At 41.8% G+C, this 25,351-nt stretch overlaps 1 protein-coding gene across 3 annotated transcripts in view; it reads left to right on the top strand.

The window, feature by feature from the left end:
• The window catches only part of IKZF2 (IKAROS family zinc finger 2), a 128,969-nt gene that overhangs the window by 87,948 nt on the left and 15,670 nt on the right, over window positions 1-25,351 (top strand). The window lies entirely within an intron of this gene.

Raw genomic sequence — 25,351 nt, 5'->3', positions numbered from 1 at the left:
CCTGTGTTGAGGGTCATGCATGTTGTGTCTGGCCCCTGCACATGGGCATCTCAAGGGGCCAGACTACTTGTACACTCTTTGCCCAACTTCCTCACTTATGGGGTAGCCAGACACAATCCACCCCTTCACCCTTGAAAAAGTGAAAATCCCCCACCATTATCTGTCCCCCTAAATTGTTCATCTTTTGGGGGGATATCATTTACAGGAGACTGTGTTTTAATTGCTGAATGACCAGAGATAATTAGACTGTCTGGAAACTGTTCTACTTACCTTTTTACTGATGAACTTGTTTAATGAATTGTAATATGTGATTCTTGGTACACAGAAGTACCCAGCAAAAAATACATATGGAGTATCATGCGATGAATTTCACACATTGTTCTGACCGTAACCGCTTGAAATATAGTAGAAAGAACAAATATTTTTATTTTCAAAAATGAATCATGGCAAAAAATAACCCATATTACAAAAACACATTCATTATGGTTTAAGATCATTTTCATAAGATGACTATAGATATTGTTACCTAGATATAGGTTCTTCACATTTCCTGTGTGAAAATATAGGGCGGATCTTGTACTTTTTGCATGAGAATGAAATGTTGCTGTTCAGTGGTGATATTTTTAAAAATTGCCTAAGTCTTGTGCTCCTCAATGATTCATTTGCACTTGCAAGTTCTGCCTTTTTAGTTTTGAACTCCAACTTCATTTGAGGGAGTGTCTTCTATCTAAGAGGTGGGTTTTTTTATTTTGTTTTTTACTAGCTCCCCTCACTGCACTATATGAGCACCAACATATTAACTATATGTTAATAGACTGTCCTGATAGTCTAGAAAAAGAAGCTGATCTAGAAGGTCTAACAGAAGCCTAGTAGACTTCATAGAGTCTTTGCCTCTTTTCCCTTCTCTAGTCATAAAACTAGATACATCAGAAGTGAAACCTGGGAATGAAGATCATGATGAAATATGAGACCTCAGTCTGGTCTTAAGTGAAAGCACTACAGATCCAAGTTGGGCTGGTTTAAATCAGCACTGCTCCACTTAAGCACAGCTCTCTTGATTTATTTGCACTGCTGAGGATCTGGCCCATTATTTCAATGTGTGTGAAACTCTTAACCCTTAAAATGATTTTTAATAATTAAAAGGACACCATCAAATTAAAATCACATTTTTCTCTGAAATATTGTTTACATACTATTCATAACAGGAAATACCCAGGAGTACTATAGGAGAAAGAGACTGGTGAATTTTTTTAAACACCTAGTTTTTCAGCTTGTTTAGTCTGCAATTTTGGCGGCACTTTGTGTTTATGACACCACTTAGACAGTTTCACTATTTCCCCTGTGTAGTCTGTTAGTCAGTTTTCCCCTCTTCTGTGTGTGGGTCTTTCACACAACAAAGGAGGAAAGGAAGACATTTTAAAAATAGGAAAATGTGATTGTAAACCCATAGAAATTAGCATCTCAGCAGCAGCTAAAGTACCTGGAACTTCTTTTAACTTTTTTTAAACTGAATAGATTTTGAGTTCATATCTTTTATTGAACCAGCTTCTGTTGGTGAGAGAGAGAAGCTTTCAAGCCACACACAGCCCTTCTTCAGGGCTGGGCAAGGTACTTAGAGCATCACACCTAAGTGCATTTAGCTGTGATGCTTGTCTTTCTCACCAACAGAAGTCGGTCCAATAAAAGATATTACCTCACCCACCTTGTCTTTCTAATATCCTGGGCCTGACACAGCTACAACTGCACTGCACATAGATTTTGAGTTGAAAGTTTTCCCCTTTTATTCCCTTTTTTTTTTTGGCATTTCTGTTTTCTTTGTACTTGCATAATATCTTCATCCATGGATTTCGGAGTACTTAAAAACATTAAAAACTATACTGTCCCACCCTTATTCACTAGTACTTTACAATGCAAGTATCCCCAAAATGAAAGTATTACTCAACACATAGGTACCACTGAACATGTGTAGTACTGGCATAATTTAGCCTTAAATAATTAGGGGTTTGAGCCTACAATTATATACTATTGTGATTATTTATCTTTTACTGACATTTGCAGTTCTTCTAAACTATGTGTATATATTTTCTCCCATCTGTAGCCCCTTTGATTTCAGGAAGGTTATGATGTCCATATAGGATATCCATAATCTTATGCATGGGAGTAGACTCGTGCACTGGATTTCACTGGGACTAGAGAGACTCATGGGAATTCAATAGGATAGTAACTATTTGGAGTATTGGACCCACAGTCCCACCACACCGCTGTGACACAGGTATATGCTGTTCTATGCTCATTTTGAAGCTAAGTAAATTGGGGCACAGAGAGGTTTGTTGTTCCAAGATGTCCAGCAGAATTGGGTATAAAGCCCAAGAATTCTGACTCTGGGCACAGTCTAAACACGTACTTTTCTGTACAGTTTATGTACCCAGGGAAGACTTCACAGGAAACAAAGGTGATGCCATGGCAGTGCTAGTCAGGAGCCTTGGGTTCTGTTCTAGGCTTTTCCTCACACTTCTCCTAGAACTTTGGGCACATAGTTTATAGCCTGATTTTTGAGATTCTGAAAACCTAGAACTTCTATTAAACTCACTTGCTAGGCTGGATACTCAGTACCTCTGAAAATCAGGCCATAATTAACTTCCCTATGGCTTAGTTTACATTTGTACAAAGTGGCATAATATTTTCCTACCTCTCAAAGGTGCTGTTAGGCCAAAGCAGTGTTTACCTAGTGCACTGAGATCCTCAGCTTTGTGTTATGCATTTTTACCCCTCCCCCCCAAAAAAACTCATATGTTAAAAGGGCATTAAGTTTGTGAAGTCAAGCACTCAAAAATTAGGAAATACCAGAATTAAGGTTGCCGGAGCAACCTTAATGTGGCCTCCTTGGACATACACATTATAATACTGTCTTTTAATTACATGATCGTATACTGTTAGGAATTCTGTCTCATTCAGTATGTGGATGGACTTGCTCTGGGGATGAATCAGGGTTGTGCAGTGAAGGAGGCTGTCCTCTTTAAGACCCTGCATCATGTCTTGCAGAAGTTGGCAGGTGAGTAGTGAATGAGGTAGAGGATTACTGGAAGATAATGGACGACCTCACGGTTAAGGCACTTGAATGGCGTCTTGGAAAATTGGATTCTATCCCTGCCTCTGCCGCAGAATTCCTAAGTGGTGCTCGACAAGTCACTTAAACTAACATTTCACAGGTGGTCACGAACACTGTGTTCCTCATTTTCTGGGAGTCTGATTTGCAGAAGTGCTATGCACTCGTAGCTTCAATTGAAGTCAATGGGAACTGTACTTTGAACATATAAAGTGAGATTCAGTGCTAAGTACTCTGAAAAATCAAATCATCGGCATCTGAAATTGGGCACCCAAAATTAGTGAATACGTTGGACCTCAATCTCTTTGAGCCTCAGTTCCTCATCTGTAAAATAAGGATAATAGCACCCCTTCCCTCACAGAGGTGTTTGTGAAAATAAATTAATTAATGTCTGTGAAGCACTCAGATTCTCTAGTGATGAATGTCATAGAAGAGCTTATGAGGAAATTCATATTTCTGTCTTCAGAGTAGGGCTTAAACTGTAAGTAGTAAATAAGGCCTGGGGCCACATATAGAGCAACGAGGAGAAAACATAATATTAAATAGCTGCTTTTTAAGCGTCCATCTTGTGCACTGAATAAGATGGGTCCTGTGGAAGAAATAGTATGCAATCATGTAATTACAGACTGTGTCATAATGCATATGCACAAGGGGTCTGAATTAAGGTTACACAGGCAGCCTTTATACTGCCATTTTCCTAACTTTTGCGTGCTTTGACTTTGTAGCCTAAATAATGTTCATTTTTTTGTGTTATAGATAACAAAAGAGCCTACGTTAAAAAGAACATTTTATATATATTCTTTGCACTATATAGATATAGAGAGATATAGATAAGTCTATATCATAAAGGATTACTGATGGAAATGTAAAGTATGCTTCCAAGGTATTTTTTTCATTTTTAAAATTTTTATCATGATTGTTTGTAACAATATTTGTTGTTGTTTTTTTTCTTCCCCTTGTTGTACTTGAATGCTGGCTTGTTATTCAAGAGCTGTTCAATAGCACTGAGCTAATGGTATCCTTTTTATTTGTGAAAGGAAGCCAGTGGAGCATTTGTTTTAAAAAGAACAGCCCAGAAAAAATTGCATCTTAGCAAAATACATACAGCATCTAAGAAAAATGGCATGCCTGATGGAGAGGCACATTAGCTATGAAAATAGCCATGAAAGGCAGTTTTCTTACTCTGCTTTACACTTCTTGGGTTGAAGTCTCATTTTTTAGGGCCTTGATTGCGAACCCCTTCCTCATGTTGATGAACATTCACCATGCCAGTAATCTCACTGAAACCAGTGGGTCTACTTGCATGAGTTAGCATTCTTCAGGGAGGAGCAAGGGCTGTCCATTTCAGTCTTCTGTGACACCTTGGGCTCTAGTCATTGGAACACGCTCACAGTGGAACGGAGCAGGTAAAATTTTGGGTATGGGCATGTGTGGACGAGGAGCTAGGAGGAATTCTAATTCTGCCTGAGCTAGTGACTCAGTCTGAGCTTTCTAGTGTCTCAATCAGTCCAGCTGGAATATTGCAAGAACAAGCACAGCACTGAAAAATAGATTAACCAGAGGTTAGGAGTCTGTTACAGGAGTGGATGGGGGAGGTTCTGTGGCCTGTGATGTGCAGGAGGTCAGACTAAATGATCATGATGGTCCCTTCTGACTTTAAAGTCTCTGAGTCCGTGGTGCTGTTGCCACTGTGGGAGATTTGCTATTGACGTCAGTGGGGCCAGGATTTCGCCCAGTATTTTAAGCTGGACTTGCCTGCGTTGAATACATTATGGATGGAAAAGAAGTTACACGTGAGCCAAGAGTCAGCCCTATGGAAAAGAGAAGAAATATGTGATATGCATGCAGGGGTTGGTTTGTAAGGCTCAGTTCCTCCAAGTTATGTACGTGTCTATCTCTTGTTTCTTTCAGTGGGAGGTAGGTGCCTATATACCGTTAAGGAACTGCTTCCTCCACCAACTAACCGGGTTTGATAACCTGTTGAGAGTTTGTTTTGATGATCTAATGCATGTAGCTCTATTTACTGGGTGCTGCTTCTGCAGAATGAGGCAGGACTTTCTCTCCTTCTCTGCCTGTTTTGCTTGTGTAGTTTTGGTTAAAGTCCAGTGGAATTAATCTCTTACTCTTAATGAAATAGCTTTGTTATTTGCTTGTTAGTCTTTGGAGTCTTAAACGTTGTTAGTTCATACACAGCATTGGGATGGCTGCTGTTTTCCCATTAGTGCTTGCAGTACCTTCTTCAGTCAGCCTTGCGCTCAGTTGTAGTGTCTGTAAAACCTTAGGTTCCCTGTGTGTCTGGTTCCTTGTTTTAAATATGAATTGAAAAGGTGAAAGGATTAAACTATGTTAAAAGGAAGAGGAGTTGATTTGATATAAGGCCTTCCATACTTCCGGCATCCCAAGGTGAAATTCACTCCTGAGCAGAGCTCCAGAACAAGGCTCATACTTCACTTATTTCCAGCTGAGACCCAATTTTGAAGGCTTAAGTGGTGCATGACCCTCTGCACAAGGAGGAATTTCATCCTCAGAGTACTTTTATGGTAGTAAGTATTCATAGTGCAGCAACTACCCTACCACGAGCAGCCATTATGTACTGAAATATATCTCCCATACTAAATTGTAGTCATTCCCAGATTCTCAAAGGACCAATTAAGCTTCTAACTCCCATTGATTTTTCAGCGGAAATTAGGAGCCTAAATAAGTTTGAGGATCTGGGCCTTTGAGCCTTTTCTCTTGAGTGACCATAGCATCACACACCACTGTTTTCTAAAAGTGCTACGGGAACCTTCACCCAGCCCCAAAAAAACCACATTTTGATTTTATTGTACAACTTTTTCTGAAGGAGATACAGTTTCGCCCCAAACTATAAGACGAAAGTTTATTTTGCTTATCGTGTTTTTAAAAAGATAAACCTTCTTAAAGATTCCCTAATAGTTGCAGAAGTTATGAGTCAATTGCCAGCTGTTAAACCCAGAAGATCTGTTTCTTACAGATAAGACAGACAAATAGGAGAAGTGCCTTGGCAAATGCGGGCAGTGCACTGTGGACTGGGCTTACCAAACACTCGCTGTCTGATAATGATGAGTGTTGATTTTAAGAAAATAAAACATCATGCACGTTTGGGCTTTAGGGTCAGGGGGCTGAAGGAGAGATACTTGATACTATTCAAGAGTCCAACAACCACTCCCCTCTTCCCACTTCTCCCCCCACAGCAAATCTTCTAAGGATCATGGTCATGCTCATAAACATGTGTTACCTGGCTGTGTGGTAAAGGCCAGGTAATCCAAAACTCCTCTGGAAGGCCATTGGGTCAGAGAATGGATGGGAACAGCAACCAATGCACAAAACGGGAGTTATGGAGCTGGTTGGTGCATTGGTAATGCTAATCCAGATTCTCTCCTGCAATCTGTTCTGCTCAGCATGGGGAGGGTAGATCCAAGGAGCTGGTTATGGCTCCCTCTCAGGTTGCACCAATCTAAGGAGGGGCTGCTCTAATTTACAACAGCTGAATATGGTCTCTAAGTGCCGTTTGTAACTTGGCAGAGAGGAGCGGCACTCTTTTCTTCCCCCAGCATGTCACTCATTACCTTTCAAGTGTCATTCCCCTCTCCCCACCGCCTGTGCCAGCACGGGATAAGGCAGCTGGTGTGGCTGCGGTCTCTGCTAGCTTAGTGCCAGCTGACAGTTCCCCCACACGCACACCTGGGCAGTTCTCAGCCTGGCAGCAGTAGCCAGATTCTGACCACTTTGCATTGCTCAAGCAGCACAAAGGGTCTGTGACCAGGGCAGACAGCTTGGCCCTTGATCCCTTGCATGATTTTGTCACACTACTGTTAGAGCTGCTGTTTAGATGGAGAATACGGGGCCTCACCTGACTCACCACTGGGTTATATCAGCTTTACACCAGTGGGACCCTGTAACCCCGTAGTGAACCAGGCCCAACATATGTTAAAATCTACTTATGGGTTGGCGGGGGGAGTTGACTTCTGTAAACCAGTTTAAATCTTCCTCTTCTGGGCTTTTGTGCTACCCCAATACAGTATGTGTAATTTCAGTGGGAACAGACAGACAAAGGAACGTGATCAGACTGTTACCTATGGTGCAGGGGTCTTTCTTAACAGAATATCTAATCATACCTTTAACATTTGAAGTGGTTGGACTTCTATCAGCTCCCTTGGGATGCCAGGCCCCTACCCATCTGCTTTTGCAGCTATGAATCTCTTCCTAATATTTAACTTACACTATCCCTTCATTAGTTTCAGGTTATTGTTCCCTGTAATACCATCATCTGGGACTGTGAATAATTCCTTTACTTTGTTTATATTGTGATTTCGATAGCTTTTCCAGACTATATCCTCTGTGCCCCTTCAGTCATCTCTGTTCTCCACCCTATAAATTCTTTGATCTGGTCTTCTATCTTATCTCCCAATCCTTTTACCTTTTTTGTTGCCCTGTTTTAAATTTTCTCTACTTTTGTATTTCCAGCCGAGACTGGGGGTGGGGCAGCAAAATTAGAGGTGGTAACCGTGGAGGAAGGATGGTCTTGTGGGTAAATGCTAAGCTAGAGCTAGCTCAGACCCAGGCTTCCTCTGTGACCTTGGACAAATTAATTTAATCTACTCTCTGCCTCGGTTCTCTGTCTGTAAAAATGAGGATAATATCACTTCCCTACATCGCAGTAGGGTTGTGAGGGTAAGATGCACTCATGATTGTGAGGTGCATGGATTCTGTGATAAGGAGAGTCCTATAAGTACTTAAATATTTCAGTGTCTGTTACACCAAGGCTATGAAGATCTATGTATTATCTCCTTAGTTTTACATATCCTTGGTGCAACAGTGATATGCGTTAATTACTAAGTGGAAGGAACTTCATAGTGTTACCCTCACCACTTCAGTATTATACTCTGATAACTGGCTGATTATCTCAGGCAAAATGGTAAAGGTAGTTATTTTAAATAATAAAGTACTTAGGCTTCACTTTTCATCTTCAGTCACTTTACAACCATTAACTATTTAATCCTTACCAGACCCATGGGAAGTAGATACATATTATTACCCCATTTTTGCAGATAGGGGAAATGGAACTGGAAAATCTAAGGATCTGATCATCTACAGTTGAAATCAAGAGGAGCTGGGGGTGTTCAACACCTCTGAAAATCAGACAGCTTGTCTCCCTTAGTTTGGATTTAAGGGCCAGTTTTCAGCCATCCCAGTTTAAAACATTTGCCTTTGTACATACAGGGCCCACTTGGCAAACATAGGCACCAAAGGAGGATTTGTATATTACGTGTCTCTCCGTGTGCCCGATATATAAAGGACAGTCTCTCAGCTAGAAGACTTAGGGACAAACTTTAAAAGGGCCTGAGTCCTTTAACTCAAGCTGTAGAGGCTCTGGGGGATGTAGGGGTCAATCGTTGGTGGGAACCAAGATGACAGCCGCTACACAAATGTTGTATTTGAATGCTCAAAATGGCACGTAAGCACATAAGCAGGAATTTAAGCTCCTAAATGCTGCTCTAAGCATTTGCACATCTTGTATAGGGCCCTCTTTGGAGATTTGGGTTTGTCGTTGCATTAAAATTGTGATAGGCTCAACACACAATCCTGCCACACCACAAATTTCTTAGCTGGCTGCAGATACTTTTTCAGAGGAGACAACCCAAGATGGCATCAATGAGCCTGCCCTTATTGTTGTTGATAAAACATGGTTTTCACTTAAGTAAGCTGGAGCGGAGGAAAAACGAGACATTTTCTTGGATCTGTCCCATCTGAGCAGCTCGATGCTACAGCTGCTTTGAAAGCAGGGAAACATTATTTTCACTGGGAAAAGCCTTTCTCAGCATGGCCTACGTTGGGAGCAAATCTAACATGTCAGCTAGGCTTTGACAGTTCTTGCAAGGACCTGAAAAACCGCTCACTTTAGGACACTTTGGCTCTGGATCTGAAGTGTGTGTCTTTGGACCCAGCTTTCACTGCTATCACTTAGCCGTTTTATGGGGCCATGTAAAATGGAGACCAGAAACTGGTCAGTGACTCTGATAATAAGCAAGACCGCTAAGGTGAGCGAGGTATTTTTGCCATTCTGAGGGAAGCTAAGAGAGATTGGAGAAAAAAATTAACCTAGTTAACACCATACCACGGTGGAGTTGGACAAGGCTTCTACTGATTTATTCTCCCATGCACTCAGCAACCTGCTGTTACGAATTGCCTCAGGTCTAAGATATTGATGGATCTCACTGGCGAAGGAAAATGAGAGAGAGAGGGAGAAGAGTTTTTTATAGTGAACCTGTTGTGAACCCTGTGTGACTCTCTGCATATCTACTTGGAATTGTACGTGAAAAGCAATGAAATTTATCCTGAAGGTTTGCTCTCAGGGGAACTATATTTTCACCGGATTGCACCTCTCTGGCTAGTTTCCCATTTTCTGTTTGATCTAACTGTGAATTCTCCCCACCTAATGCCCCTCCTTCTTTCCTGGAGGTGGTTGATAGTTGATTACACTGCGGATTACACAAGAGGTGTCAGTTGCACAGATGTTTTGCATAACTGTGCAGTACTGATTTCAGATATAGTGCACCAAGTTCTCCTCCATGCTTTGCAACAGAGTGGTGAGATAGATATCTTCATTCCTGAACCAAGAGGAACACTGCTTACATCATGCCCCATTGAAATTTCACAAGGAGCACCTGGTTATGATTATACCAACCAGACAATTATTCATAGGCTGCAAAATGGTTGTGGATTTTGTTTTGTTTTTTCCAGAAAAGTGATCATTAAAAGATGTTCATTCTTTTGATTTTTTTTAAAAAAGAATAAAACACAAAAAATACCTTTATGTGGGTTCTAGGCACCCTGACAGTTTTCAGCAAAGATGTCACCCAGCAGCACAATACAATGAGAAAAGCTCACATACCAGCCTGTGCGGCATAACGCCCCATCTCAGAAGAGAGAAGGTTTTGTACTTTTGGCAAATTCCAGCTGTTTTGATTCAAGAGTGGGAGAATGAGTTTTATAGCCAGTTGACCTTCATGGAGAATACAAGCTGCCACCTCTCTCTTATAATGAGGTAGGTCAAGCTTGAGCAGTCTTACTGATCTCTGAGAAGAATAGCCTTGTGGTTAAGGCATTGGAGTGGGGCTTGAGACCTGGGTCCAGTTCCTGGTTCTAGCACAGACTTCCTGTGTGACCTTGGGCAAGTCACTTAGCCTCTCTGTGCCTCAGTTCCCCATCTGTACAATGGGGATAATAGCTCTGCCCTACCTCCCAGAGGGGGGGAAATTAAAAAAGATTGTGAGGTGCAGATATACGATGGTGATGCGGACCAGATAAGAACCTGACATGGATAGTCCTTGGGCAGGTCACTCGCTTTCTTTGTGCCTCAGTCCCCCATCTGTAAAATGGGTATTATAACACTTCCTTTTCTCTCACCTCTTGCTTATTCAGATTGTAAGACCATCTATAACTGAGCTAGTGTGACAGGGGAAGACGGATGCTCTCTCAGACAGGCCGATCCCAGGCTATTTTGGGCTTCAAACTCCTACTGGAAGACCGGCCCATTACCTGTAAAGAATCCATTGCTGAGAAATTGATGATGGAGTTTTTATATAGAAAGGCCTTGGGTCCATAAAATTTTCCTCATCTGTGTGCTGTTCATCTGCATGCATTTTGCTTATCTCCTTGGAGATTGTGGCTTGCATCAGAACAGCTAACCTTGACTGTAGAAGGCCTGGCATTTCTAGTTTGTGGGAGGGGAGCAAAGCTGGAGCTCTGCTGCCGTAACTTGCAATGGACATAAAGTGAAATTTTTGTACAATCTGATTAGAGCAAAAATAGTTCGGTACAACGTTCCCTATTGAACATCTTGCCCTGTTACATCCCACCTTAGCACATCTTGCGTATTTCGCATGAGACGTGTGGGGGTTTGAGTTTCTTTCATGGCTAATCCCATCCCTCAAATATCAGAACTGTCCACCCAGTCTTCTTTCTGTCCAAATAGCTGAATCTGCGGGATTGGTATGTTTGGAACTCTGTGGCAGTGGCGAGGCCGTGTGCCAGCTGCATTACTCACTCTGTCTCCAAAGGAACAGGTTGCCTCTCTTTTCTTTATAGTCTCCACCCTCTCCCCTTTCTTTTTCCTCCTTGATCCGTATAGGAGAGTCAGAGAAACCTGCTCATCCACAACCTGTCCCTTCTTGCCAAATCTTGGAACAGTGCTCGTCATTCTTATTAGGTGTCAGGAATAGATTATGAAAACAAAAACTCTTGTCCACAGTGTATCCCTGTACAGCTATACTGTAAAAGGAAAGACAGTGTACGGTAAATACATGATTTAAAAAATGAGCTCAATAAAGACAGCTAGCTTTTGGAAGAGGCTTTTTATTCTGAATTTCATATTGCAACACTGCTCTTTTTCCTCTAAAGTGCCAGTGTGGAATGGGGAAATGATTTAAGACAAAAGTAAAGCACATTCATGGAGATTTAAGAAACTTAATCTTAACTATGCTACATCTTAAAATGACAGGAGGAAGGAAGGGATAAGGTATTTACATAAATCTTTTAAACAGAAGGAGTGAGGTTCTGATCTCTATTATGGTTGGGCAAATCTGAAAAAAAAATCCATTGGTTTCAATGGAATTCTTCTGGTTTTGCAGCACTGCAAATGCCAAGTGTTCAAAAATCAAGAGTCAAGACTCTTAAAATCAGTGATGGGCTTAAAAATTACGAGATTGTAAAATAATGCATTTGAAGTTCTTTTTATTGGCTTTCTGGTATTGGAGCTTTAGGGTTAACGTTTTCAAGCTCTTCTCCCCAATCCCATGGGCTAGAAACTTCCTTTCAAAAAAATGAAACCTGAGATTCTTCTATAATCACCTAATTGCAGGAACTGGAACTTGACAAAAAACACCAATTATTGTGAGACTTGCAGTACAACTGGAAAGAGTTGGCAACAGTGCCATCAGATCTGGCTCAATATAGGTAGCTACCCCAACCCTACGAAAAATGCAGGGATACATTTTCAGCATGATGTGTGGAACGAAACCACTTGACTCCTAGCAGTGGAGCATCTCCCAGTAAAGCAACATAGCCAAACCTTTATGCACCACAGTGTAACTGTCCACATTAGACATACTAAGAGAATGCAACTCCATTGATGTCCATGGCCTTATGTAAGAGATTCATTTGTCCCAAAGGGGTAGTGATGAGTGAGCCTCAAAGGATTTGGAGTTTGGGTTCAGTTCAGTTTCATATTCAGATTTTGTGTACACTATTCTAACTTCCAGAGTCTGCTGAAAATTTTGCAAGAACAGGCTCTCTCATAAGGTTGCCACCACTTCTGCTATAGTCCATGCTGAAAATACAATTAGAACAATTTTTCTAGTATTATTTGGGGCTTTCAGGTCCAATCGTGATTGAAATGTCTATGAACAGACCTATGGGAACAATCCAGAACCTTCCAAAAAGTTTGCATTCAGTTTAGTTCTTGAAAGGAGGGATTGGCAAGTCTTTTTGCAGAACCAATTAATCCATCCCTAATTAAAGGTTCTCAGATATTCATATAAGAGCCAGATGCTGGCCTCCAGGAAGGGCAAACCAGCCTTAAACCTGCTCTCTCTGGTGGGAATGAGTCTCAGTCCACCATAGAGACAGCAGCACCATGATCTGCTGGCCACTTAACATAGCATTGTGCCAGCGATAGGACAGGGGCATGCTGGAGGAGGACAATATGCCTGGATGGCACTATAGTCCGACAGTTCTCAACCAACATTAGAAATTGGCATAGGCTACAGCAGCCTTGAGGCCTCCCCTTGACTTAAGTGAACCAAGTGGCGCCCTGGTGCAAGTGAGGATCTGACTCCTCAGACCCTGCCAGTTGGTCCCCCTCTCTCTGCAACTGACCAGCTTCAGCCTTTATTTTTGTATTGCCGATGAACTGAAACATCCAGGCATCTCTATATGCCTATCAAGGAAAGCACAAGCAGGAGCAAATGCTTTGGTGAGGAGCCTTGGTTTTTGATAAAAAGAAGAGTGCATATCTACATCCAAATTCTGTGTGGCCCACTGGCCCTTGGCATGCTGTGCCCAGTTAGTCCTTGGGCAGGCTTGGTTTGCAGCTAAGGAAATAAGGTGATGTAATAAGAGCACCTAAAAATGTAAATAGCTATAATATAAGAGCGTTTTTTTCTTAAAGTCACAGCTCCTGAAGTCAGATGATCACAAGAGAATCGCAGTGCAAATATTCTTCAGGGTGGTGGAGTTAATACAGGCCAAGCTCCTACTGAATTACTGTTGACTTCAGTATGAGTTGGTGGTGCCCAGTACCTCACAGAATCAGGCCCTTTGTTTTGAATGTGTTTACTAACTAAATTATTACGGTTTCTATTACATTACAATCGTGATTATTATTTCTAAAGTCCACAAAACGAAAGCAGGGGCCCATTCTGCTAGGGGCTGTACACACGCCTAGTGAGAGACGGTCACTGCCGAAAGAGTTGACGATCTCCGTACAAAAGACAGGAAAAGGATAGGAGGAAAGAAGGCTCATTATCCCCATTTTACAGGTGATTCACTGAGGCACAGATGTATTAAGTGCCTTGGGCACACAAGGAGTCTGTGACACAGCTGGGAACTGAACACAGATCTCCTAAGTCCCAACGAATGCCTTAAGTGCAAGACTACTTTTCCTCAAACTTTAATTTAAAAAAAAAAAAGTAGAATAGGAAAGAGAGCCTGGTGAAAGCAAAGATGTTTTACCCCCTCAGCATACTGAGGAAATGATAAGCTTTATACTTTTCCTCAAACTGCATTTAAAATTAAGGAAAGAAGCAACCAGCTCTGAACTTTCTCATGGAAACGTCTCCTGTGCATATTTTTTTAGCTGCTCCATGATCCTGAAATTCCGTTAATTCATTCGAGTTTCCTAAATTCCCTGTTTTAACTTCTCTGTTTCCACATAGTGTACCAATGGGTTTAGAGGTCGCTGTTTTGTTTTCTGTAACTGCCCTGCCTTAACTTTCAATGCAGACCGTTTCATGTGGGAGGCGGGGGTTAGTCTTTTGGTTTAATTTTACACCTGTATCTTATTTCCTTTTCCTTTGCAGTTTGAATTCATCTAGTGCTTGTATTGCAAAACTAATTGCATTGGTAAGCAAGCAAACTCTGAGTGTTTTAAGGAACTGCAAATTCTCCAGAAGAACTGGGAAAAGTATTCAGGCAAACAGGAATTGCTGCATTTTTCTTATGACGCAGATTAATGGCGCCTTCCTGTCAGAGGTAGGCACTTGAGGTTTTCAGTAGAACAGAGGCTGTCCGATACCCCAGATTCATTTCTCATGTAGTTAAGAGCCAGTCCCCCTTTTTAAAATATGTCCTTCTTGTTTCCATTCTGGCGGCTCCACAGAATTAGACCCACAAAAGCTGATCCTAATTTTTCTCTCAAGGGCGGCACAACCTCACTCCAGCACTGTTCCCATCTGGGGCTACCCTTTGAGTAGCAGAGGGATTCTGTCCCGAGCTGTCTGTGGCCTATGCGCCATATGCCCACCCATAACAGGGAACCCCTCAGTAATGATACCCAGGGCAGTCATCTGAGCGTGCTCAGAGAGCACTTCCATGCCTACAGCTAAGGGAAGAGCTTTCAGAAACAGACTGCTTGGCAAGATCAAAGCAACAAGCAACTTTAAAAATGAAATGCCCAAAGTCTTGTGCCCTCGGTTCATGACTGTGGGCATTGTGCCTTCTGAGCACACGCATGGGTTCTTCGAGACGAAGTTAGTCGCTAATTCTCTATTTAGAGAGCACTGTTCCCAGCTGGAACAGTAAACTACTGGCTATATCCTAATTGTGCTTCCAGCAGCAGATAAGAGAGCTCAAATTATTGCTGGAGGAACTTTTAGAGTGGGATTTTCAAAAGCTGAGTTAGGTCCAGTACTGAGTGCTCTTGAATATTCCACTTATTTTTTTTTTAAAGTTCCCTGTAGTTTTGTATTTTTATGAGATCTGTTTGCCGAGGGCAACCGGAATAGTGGGTTAAGGGCAGAGGGACTCAATCAGATTGGTTTCTCTTTAACCTTATTTGACACATGGAAGAGAAGACAAATATGAATGCTTGAGCTGCTGATGTTTGTGAGGATAACTTTGTGCTAAGCTGCTCATTGGGCGGTGGGAGGAGAGAAATTATAACTATAGAGTCTCTCCTGTTTTTGGAAGCAGTGCTGGTTTTGTTGGATTCCGCCCTTGATCGAAGTAGGTAAAAACTTCCTAATCTACTGCTTAGCAGAAACGAGGATCTGGCAATATTTTCCCTGTCACTGTCATCTCCATGACAACTTGTTAAAAATCTGTTTTCAAAACTGATCTTTTAATGTTGGGAAGAGGGGAAACGAAGCTATTGAAATGAAAACCAGAGCATGAAGATAGAATCATAGAATATCAGGGTTGGAAGGGACCTCAGGAGGTCATCTAGTCCAAATCCCGTGCTCAAAGCAGGACCAATCCCCAATTTTTGCCCCAGATCCCTAAATGGCCCCCTCAAGGTTTGAACTCACAACCCTGGGTTTAGCACACCAATACTCAAACCACTGAGCTATCCCTGCCCCCCATAGGAGGGATAGGTCTAGAGTGTCTGTTCTTGCTGTCTCAGAACACAAAAACAAGGGTACATTCAGTGAAACTGAAAGACAGCAAGTTCAAAACTGATGCAATGAAATATTTTCCTTACAGAATGCTGAATTGAGACCATGGAATTCATTGCCACATGATGTGATTGGAGCTAAGAATTTAGCAAGATCTAAGGAAGGATTGGGCATTTCTGTGAATAACTAGATTATCCAGAGTTATTGTGCTTTTTTAAAAAATACTTTGGAAGGGACAAAACCATCACAGAGGATAGATTATCCGACATTTGCCTACTGCACCTTATTCTGAGACAGCTGGTACTGGCCACTGTCAGTCAGTGGTCCAAGCTTTCATTTCTTGTGTCACCAATTCAATAGCCTCATTGTATAGGCCTTCTGTATTCTGAAAACACTTTGGACCAGATTTTGCTACCCTCACTCACCTTGAGTGGTACCTTGCTTGACACTGAAGTCAGTGGGACTGCTTGTGGAGTAAAATGCTACTCACCTTGAGTAAGGGTGACAGAATTTGGCCTTTGACTTTCCTTTTTGACTTTGGGACAATTCACTGCCCAGAATTGTGAGGACATCAAACATACTTGCTGTGGACATTATGGTAAAGTGCTAAGGGACTCAGTAAGGTGTACAAGAGATTAAAGAAAAAAGAACCAGATCCTTAAGTGGTGTAAGTTAACTCCAGTGCAGCTATGCCAGTTTATGTCACCTGAGTATCTGGGCCATAGTCTACATTTGTTTCTCTGAGAGAGAGAAAACTACCTGTCAAGAAGTGTTTGTCCAACAGCATTCCTGATATGATCTGCGGATTCCACACTCTGTGTTGCATGCATGAGCAGTTCATCTCCAGTTGGGATTGGTAAACGCAAACCTTCAGTTTCAGATGAGGTAAAGACTCAGCTCCTTAAGTTCCTTAGAGGCGGATGCACTAATTACACAGACCAGAAAAATAAGACAATCAAAGCACTTCCTTTCTTCCTCGCTGATTTTTGCTGAAACTGGATTAAAACCAAAAGAAGCTCATTGGTCTATTTCGGAAGGTTTGTTATGTAAATAGATTTACGTGCAGCATGCCACAGTACTATAATGCTAACGGTCTGAACTGCAGTAGACAGTCCAGAGCCAGGAAATTGTTAAGGCTTCGTTTCTATCCTTAATACACTCCTTCCCATGCACCTTTGGTGCCTAAGAATTGTACATAGGGATGCCACTTGCTGTGGGGAATGCCAAATTTTAAATGATCCTATATATCCCCTGCAATGGTTCTCCAACTTCAAAGGAAAGTTATAGCCAGGAAGAAGAAATCCCACAGCATTTAAATAACGGTCATCTTGCAATCTGAAAAATGCCCAGTTACTTAGGAACTTCCTGGTTTTTATTAGTTTATCTCACAACCTTAGTGCTATTTAAACAGCGGTTTTAATAGCATTTAACCCTTTGAGTGTCTGCTATAAAATTCATGGGAGCTTTACAGAAGTCGGGTATACCTGAGAGACTGGGAGAATGTTCTGATCTGGCAAAGAATGAGGTAGTGTGTTTGAATCATACTCACTAAACCTTTGGGTTGAGATTTTCCTAAACTACATAGGGGATTTGGGGGCCTGATTCTCATTAATTTTGAATGAGACAGGAGCATCGAGATCCTTTAGGCAGCTTTGAAAATCTCCCTCTTAATACCCGGGGGCGGGGGAGGGATTACAAGCAAAGGAAAATACACCGGAAGAGTTTCTATCCATTAAAAGGCATGTTGGATGAGTGTAGCTACCTTCAATGGCAAATCATATTTAAAGCCTCTGTGGTCCTCTGCAGTCATTTAAAACAGGGAGAAAGTAAACTGTGAGGCTTCTCTTTATTCCTTCCCTTTCCCATCATGCTTTGCAGGTATCCAGCTGGGAGGGAGCATCCTTGCCCCTCTCCATCATGAGGGATCAGCAGAGACTTAATTCCCCCCCGACCTCTGCCATATGCTCTCACAGAATCCATCCCCCCTCCAAATGGATCCAGCTCTTCCCATGCCATCAGGCCTGTCTGTCCACCATTCTGCATAATTGAATGGAGAACATCCCTGTGATGAGCTCTCTGCCATTTAAACCTGAGCTGTTCACAAGACATTTTCCCTCTGGTCATGGCAGTGTAATCTCAGACACCACCTGGCAAAGGCAGACGCAGAGGGGAACTGCAGGACCTTTCAGGAAATGCAGGTTAGCAGGCATCTCCAAAGCTGGAGCATTGCATGCCCTCTTTCACCTGGTAGTGTGACAGCTAATGGTAAAATGGATTCTTTGATCTAAACAAACACACTTTGGGGATAGAATCATAGAATCGTGGGACTGGAAGGGACCTCGAGAGGTCATTTAGTCCAGTCCCTTGCACTCAAGGCAGGACTAAGTATTATCTAGACCATCTCTGACAGGTGTTTGTCTAACCTGCTGTTAAAAATCTCCAGTGATGGAGATTCCACAACCTCCCTAGGCAGTTTATTCCAGTGCTTAACCACCCTGACAGGAAGTTTTTCCTTACGTCCAACCTAAACAGCCCTTGCTGCAATTTAAGCCCATTGCTTCTTGTCCTATCCGCAGAGGTTAAAGAAAACAATGTTTCTCCCTCCTCCTTATAATAACCTTTTATGTACTTGAAAACTCATGTCCCTCCTCAGTCTTCTCTTCTCCAGACTAAACAAACCCAATTTTTTTCCATCTTCTCTCATAGGTCATGTTTTCTAAATCAGTAATCATGTTTGTTACTCTTCTCTGGATAGTCCTCGCCCTCCACAAAGAAAGTGCTTCTATGCCTTTAGTTCCACTCATGAATTTGAGAGGTAGAACTTTCACAAGAGCTGGACCTAAACTATGGAACCTACTTCCATAACAGATAGGAATGAGAGCAGATCTCTTCATTTTCAGAACTAACGGCAAAATTCATCTCTTTGAGCTTTCTCTCAATAAGTTCTTTGCAAGCACCGCTCACAGAGAGACAGCACATACAAACACACAGCATACAAACAAGCCAGCCTAGAAACTAATCAAGCTATTTCTCCTTTGGCCTGGAAAGGACAAAGAGGTGGCAAGAGATTATCAGTGTTCTATTTTAAAATATTTATGGAGTTCTTGGAGATTGGGTGATAGTGGCCATGTAAGTATCTGGATGGATAGACAGATGTAGCTACTTAGAGGAACTGTGCCAATGAAATGGATGTTTGTTTGTTAATTTTTTTTTTTACTTTTGGCATACACTCCACCTACTTGTTTCTATTCCTGAGGGTAGTTGGGATCATTTTTGTACCTCTAAAACAGTGCAGATTAATTAATGAATAAACATGTAATCTGATTGATCAGATTAAATAACAGAGCTAATAATCCATAGCAAATGCAAGCGAAATCTTAGAGTAAAGCATGAATGTCTGTAGATGGAAGTATCTTTAAAAATAAATAAGGGGGTAACTAGATCCTGAATTATAAATTGGCATTGGCACACACTGATTTACACCATCTGAGAACCTGGCCCAGATATTTTATATAAAGAAACTATTGTTGTGTGAAACAATGTGTTCTGAACAATATACTTTCTTTCCTATTTTTGTTTTATCCGTTCATTCTGCCAAACTGTAACAGGGATAAAGTTTTCAGAGTTAATATATAACCTGATGTTTAGCACCTCTCATTGCAGAAGATCAGGCAGGACTAAATGTTGGCTGTACAGTATTTCACTGCTAGCCTGCTTGGTTTACAAAACCATAAACAGCTGCCAGGTAAGCGCAGGTGTCGGCTGCTGTTTTGTGCCCCGAAGGTATTTATAGACAAGGTGGGTGTGTCTAAAAAACAAAAGAGTGAAAATAAGTGTAAATGTTCCATCATTGTTTTAATACAGGCTGTTTTAATACAGTACTACAAGTCTATGGATGGTGTTATAGGACAGACTGCACTATTCCAGGATAGGATTGCTAGGACAGCATGTAGTAATTAAAGACCAGAATCGTGACTTGTTGACTCTGGTACTGAAAGTTAGGGTGAGCCGTCTTTCAATTGCCAGCAAGGGCATGAAATACAGGACAGCCTTGTAGTTTGCAAAGCATTTGTGAGCCAAGTAATTGATATTAACCTTCAGGTCTGTGACACTAGGCCAGGAAGTAATGAAGTGATAGGAGTTCTCTTTTTCTTTCAAGCTCAAAGTCAAGAAAGTTGTTGCAGCTGTATAAACTGTGTTTAGGCCTACAGTCTTTGTAATACTACACTAGAAAATTTGAACCTGTACTTTTAGAATTAAACTTCCCAAGTGTGGAGAAACTCTGCATTATACACCCAACTTAGAACAACACTGAAACTTTCCAAGGTGAAACACCATCTGTCCACTCTCCTGAATGAAAAGAGAACAACAACAAAAGCAAATATAAATGCCTTGATCCTCCAAAGCCTCACTCACGTGAGTAACAGTTTGAAAAATTGGCCCATGTTTTAGAACCTGGTATAAGATTTTTGTTATCTTTTTTTCCCAAGCAATGCTATGATGTTGCTTTCTTGTGTTGCAATTCATTAATAAGCAGGTCTTTTATTCCCAACTCATGCTCTTGTGCAGTGATGGGACTAGTATGTGTTCAGAGCTAAAGTTTTTTCTCTTTGATCCACATTGTGGAACAGAATAGCCTTAAAGTGATCTGCCAGGTGGATCAGACATTAGAATTTATCTCACATGTTGTTGCCTCGCTTTGGACTGACAAGTGCAAAACTTTAACCCTTTTAAAAATCACCAGCCAAGATTTTCAGTACAGACTAGTGATTTTGGGTGCTCAACACGAGATGCCTTACAAAAGGCCTGACATTCAGGGGGTGGGTGCTCAGCCCTTTTCTGAGAATCAGACCCCGTGAAGGATGTGTTAAACTGGATGCTCACAAATTGAGGCACCCCAAGTTACTAGTCACATTTCTGTATGTTCACATTTATTTGCTCTGTAAACTTGCCAGCTTCTGGGTGCCGATGTCTTGGATCTTGCAGATTGGTGTGGGTATGTAATCTCCCAGGCGAAAATCAAAGAGCCCCCATTAATTTCAATGAACACATTTACAATCATTAAGGAGCAGCGCTGGTTGTGAAGGGGAAGCAGGAGTGTACTGTGTACTTCTCAGAGCCTGAGTGCATTCAGGTTTGATTTTAATTTGTCGATAATTTATTCAGGGTCTGTTATTCGTGCAAATATTTGTCTGTGGGAAGCTTTGGGGACATGCAGCTCAAGAAAATAAAGTGTGTTTTAATTACAGGCCAAAGATATTGTACATTACTGGGAAGGCTTTGTTGTCTTATCTTGACAATGTCTTTCAAACTAATCGTTAGTACCCGCTAAACCATATGACCCTTCCCAGCTTAACAGGATAATGTGTCTGAAAATGTTCCTGCTATTCAGCCTAAATTTTCTTTTTTTTTCTAATTCAATCCCCTTACTCCTACTCATGCCCTACCCTCAACTGTAATACCCTAAATATTTCCTCTTCTGTTTGACATTTACTTCACGATCCGGTATATTGTTGTCATCTCTCTCCCTTCCTTTTAAGTCCTTGATTTGTCAAGCTGTAGATATGGTCCAAATTCTTCTACATCCTTGTATGACCTCCATTTCCTTAGTGTGTGAGCAGCTCACAACTTTCATAAATTTATTTTCATAACACCTCTGAGAGGTAGAGAATTATCTCCATATAGGGAACAATAGCAAGGAAAGACCATGGAACTTTTGCAAGGTCACACAATCAGTTTTTGGTAAAGCCAGGAATCGACCCTAGGTCTCTAGAGTCACAGACCCAGGCCTTACCCACAGAACCGTACTTCCTACCTTTGGTAAAAACTGATCTCAGTAGAGTAGTTCTAGTTTTACACGGGTGTAACTGAGTGCAGAATTCTGTCCAAATCATTCCTAAAATGTTAAGCCCTCTTATCAGAACTCCCTCTTAATTGTAAACATCTGTCTCATAAGGAAGTGCCCGGGCCTGAACACAACTGAATGTCTGATATTTATTATAATTATCAAACAACGATGTCATATAGACATTACACTTGGGTATGTAAGAACAGTGTCCTTCATTTTCCTCCCTGACATGTTGTATAGAGTTCTGATGTGCTGTGAAACAGCTGCCAAATCCCACATCTGAGAGAGCTACATTTCAGTGGTGATTCTCAAACAATACACAATCTGTAGAAGTAAGTTTGATGAAAGGCTCTGTTTTAAATATAAACTGATACTAATCATCATGCACTTCATGCTGACACGTTCCTGAATGGAAACTATTACATATGCCCTATTTGAGTAGCATTATTGGAATTGCCAATAGCCACGTTACCTTGAATGTGGTTCTAAAAATTCAGCACTTTACTTAATTATTCTCTTTGAATCCGGGACTATCATTTACTATTTGCACAGCAGCAAACACAAGGAGGTGCAACTTGCTTGTGGCCCGTAGGTATTACTGCAATATAAATGTTAAATGATGATCACAGTAATTCACAGCTGTGACCCTGTCCCTGACAATGTGTGCTGCTAAAATTAAATTTCTTGAATATTTTTGCAGTATTTGGCTGGTTCAACAATGGTGATGATAAAATAGCAGCTACAGACCTTCCATGAGGTGTCAGGGTTTCAGCTGTAGTTTAAACTTCACCACCAGGATGTGATACGAGCAGAGCATCTCAAGCCAAAAGCCAGACAACTTCAAATGTTAAGGCTGAATTCAGAAATCTGGAACTTAATTCCTGTCTCAGACTGCTGCATAATTTTTCAGACTTTAAATGCCTGATCCAAAGCCCATGGAAGTCAGTGGAAAGAGTCCCATTGATTTCAGTGGGCTTTCAGTCGAGACCTACATCTCCAACAAATGTAGTGGGCCAGTGCCTTCTTCAAACACACATCTTAACTGCTGAGCTATGCACAGCAGGTAGAACTAGGAACGGGTGGAAAGGAAGGAATCCTCTTCCAGGCTGCTGTAGAGAACAGAACGTGGTTGCCAACATGTAGATATGTGTGCTGATATCCTGGGCCTACTGAAGTCAGTGGGACCAGGATTTCACCCCTCATGTGTACCATTGCTTTTAGAATCTTCTATACATTTTTGTCATTTGTGCTTATGGCACCTGGGATGCCTTGTTCTTTTTCCATGAGTAGTTTCCCTTTGACTTACTTTGTATTCTGTTATGTACTTGCAGCTCATTTGAGAACAAAATGCAAAGTGAATGCCTTACCGACTCTTTTGCTTGTGCTGACCTTTTTTATGACTTAAAAGAAATTTCCTTAAGTCAGTGGTCCCCAAACTTTTTTGCCCACCCCTCCTTACCTGGTCCATGCGCCTCCCTCCTCTTGGGAGCTGTGGTCTGGAGCAGGGGCTGGGTACAGGACCAGCATCACAGTGGGGAGCCAGGGCCGGAGCCAGAGCTGAGATGGGGAACCGGTGCTGGGACCAGGGCCAGAGGTTCCCTGTGGTTGGGGCCTGAAGCAGGGCCATGGCTGGGAACCAGGAGCCAGGAACCACGGCCAGGAACTACAAACCATGGCCAGGAGTGGGAGCCGGGAATGAGACCAGCGCTGCAGGAGCTGGGCGACGTGGCCAGGAGCAGAACCATGGCCAGGGGCAGAGTGGGGTTGGGTAGTTCTCCCTCCCTGCCCCCACAATGGGGGCTGGCCCAAGCCAAAGGTTCACATTGGATTTCAATATGACATTAAGTGGGAAATCCACTGTATACTATTGCTTTTAGCATCTTTTATAAGCCTTGCAATTCAATGGGATTTGGGCCCATAAACATCTTAGACGTCGTTGAAAATCTCAGCCTCACTGATCAGATGCAATTTGTCAAATGGTCCTTATGAAAGTGGGGAATGCAAACGATAACTTTGTCAGTTTTGCTTGTTCTTGTTATAATTACAGGAGTCAAGACATGTTATCTAGTGTCTCAGAATTATAGCAAAAAAATTGAATACACTAAGCAATAATACATTTAACAAATACTAGAGACTGATGCTTCTTGAGAGTTGAAGGTACCTGGCCTGTTTCTTAGTGCCTTACAGTGCATATAAGGAATCTGATTATCTGGATTAGCCAATTGTTTTACAATGTGTAATTGATTAGATATCTGAACTTCTAAAACACTGGAGGTCAGACTCCGTGCTAACTCAAATCAATGTAATCAATCCCTTTGACTTCAGTTGGCCCTGAGTGCAGTTTATTTCTCAGGAAAGTTACCAGAGTGTAGGAAACTGAAATCTCTTCCCTACACAACAAGGATAGTATGAGTTGTGGTAAAAGAAGCTTTCCTATTCTGCCCAGCCAAGGTGTTCTATAAGAACCGCTTCCAGGAGTGAGAAGCTAGTTTAGTATCCATAAATATTTGCGGCCTGGTCCAACCCTATTGACTTCAATCAGTGTGCTCCACTGACTTCAGCAGGCTTAGGGTCGGCCCCCAAATCCTTGGTCTCAGCTGAGACTACCAGCAAAAGTGCCTGTTACAACGGTGGTGTAAACTGGTGGGCAAAGTCACCTGCTGGGGTGTAAGTAGAATAATGCCCGTCAACACCCATTCAGTCCAAGGCCTTTTCCTTAGAACTGCCTTTATTTCCAAACAGAAAAGGAGTACTAGTGGCACCTTAGAGACTAACCAATTTATTTGAGCATAAGCTTTCATGAGCTACAGCTCACTTCATCGGATGCATTCCAAACAGGCGTTCCAGCACAAGGGCAAACAAACTCACAGTCCTGGGGACTAACTAGAGATGGTTGGAATTTCTTTTTACCCTGCAGAAAATTTTGGTGTTTCAACAAATATATTTGAGGGAAGCAGAGACTTTCTGAAAAAAATGTTCATTTCATTGAAAACCCAATTTTCTATTTAAAAAAAAAAAAAGTTTTGATGGAAAATGTTTGGCCACCTGAAGCTTTCCTTGCTTCCACCAGCCAGGAGGGGAGAGGGGACATACTCCCTTTATTTCTTGGCTACTATGGAGCGAGATCCTCTATGACCTTCCTGACCCCGTGTCTCTTCTGTCTGCTGTCTCTGCCACAGAGACAGGAAGCCTTTTATCTGGCTTTCTGTAGGGAACATAAGAACGGCCATACTGGGTCAGACCAAAGGTCCATCTAGCCCAGTATCCTGTCTTCCAACAGTGGCCAATGCCAGGTGTCTCAGAGCGAATGAACAGATGCTTGCTCCTTGTCATGTGCCCTACAACTACAGCTCCCAGTTTTAAAGGACCCAGGCCAACACATTGGGGTACATCCGCACACCCAAATACCCAGGTGCAGGTGGGTTTTATGCTGTGGATACCTCTTAAGTAAGAACTGGACTGAGATCACCATTGTACTTCATGTGAGACACCCAACAGTCATGAGATGGTAATAGTAGCTTCTGGCTACAACTAGTAGGACCTTGATTTCATTTGGTAATTGAAAGGTAAAGGACTGTATCCTATTATCAGGCCCGGGAGACATCCACTGGAACAAACATTTTGAATACACATATATTATCCCAAAGAACATATTTGCCTGGTCTTTGTTTAGGTCTTAAAAATTATGACTTAGATTTTCAAAGCTGCATAAGGCATTTGAGAATTGAACATTCTAACCCCCCCAGGCAGCTTTGAAAGTCTCCG

Source organism: Lepidochelys kempii, chromosome 11, assembly GCF_965140285.1.
Source record: "Lepidochelys kempii isolate rLepKem1 chromosome 11, rLepKem1.hap1, whole genome shotgun sequence".
Classification (NCBI taxonomy): Eukaryota; Metazoa; Chordata; order Testudines; family Cheloniidae; genus Lepidochelys; species Lepidochelys kempii.
This window is presented reverse-complemented; position numbering and strand designations above follow the sequence as displayed.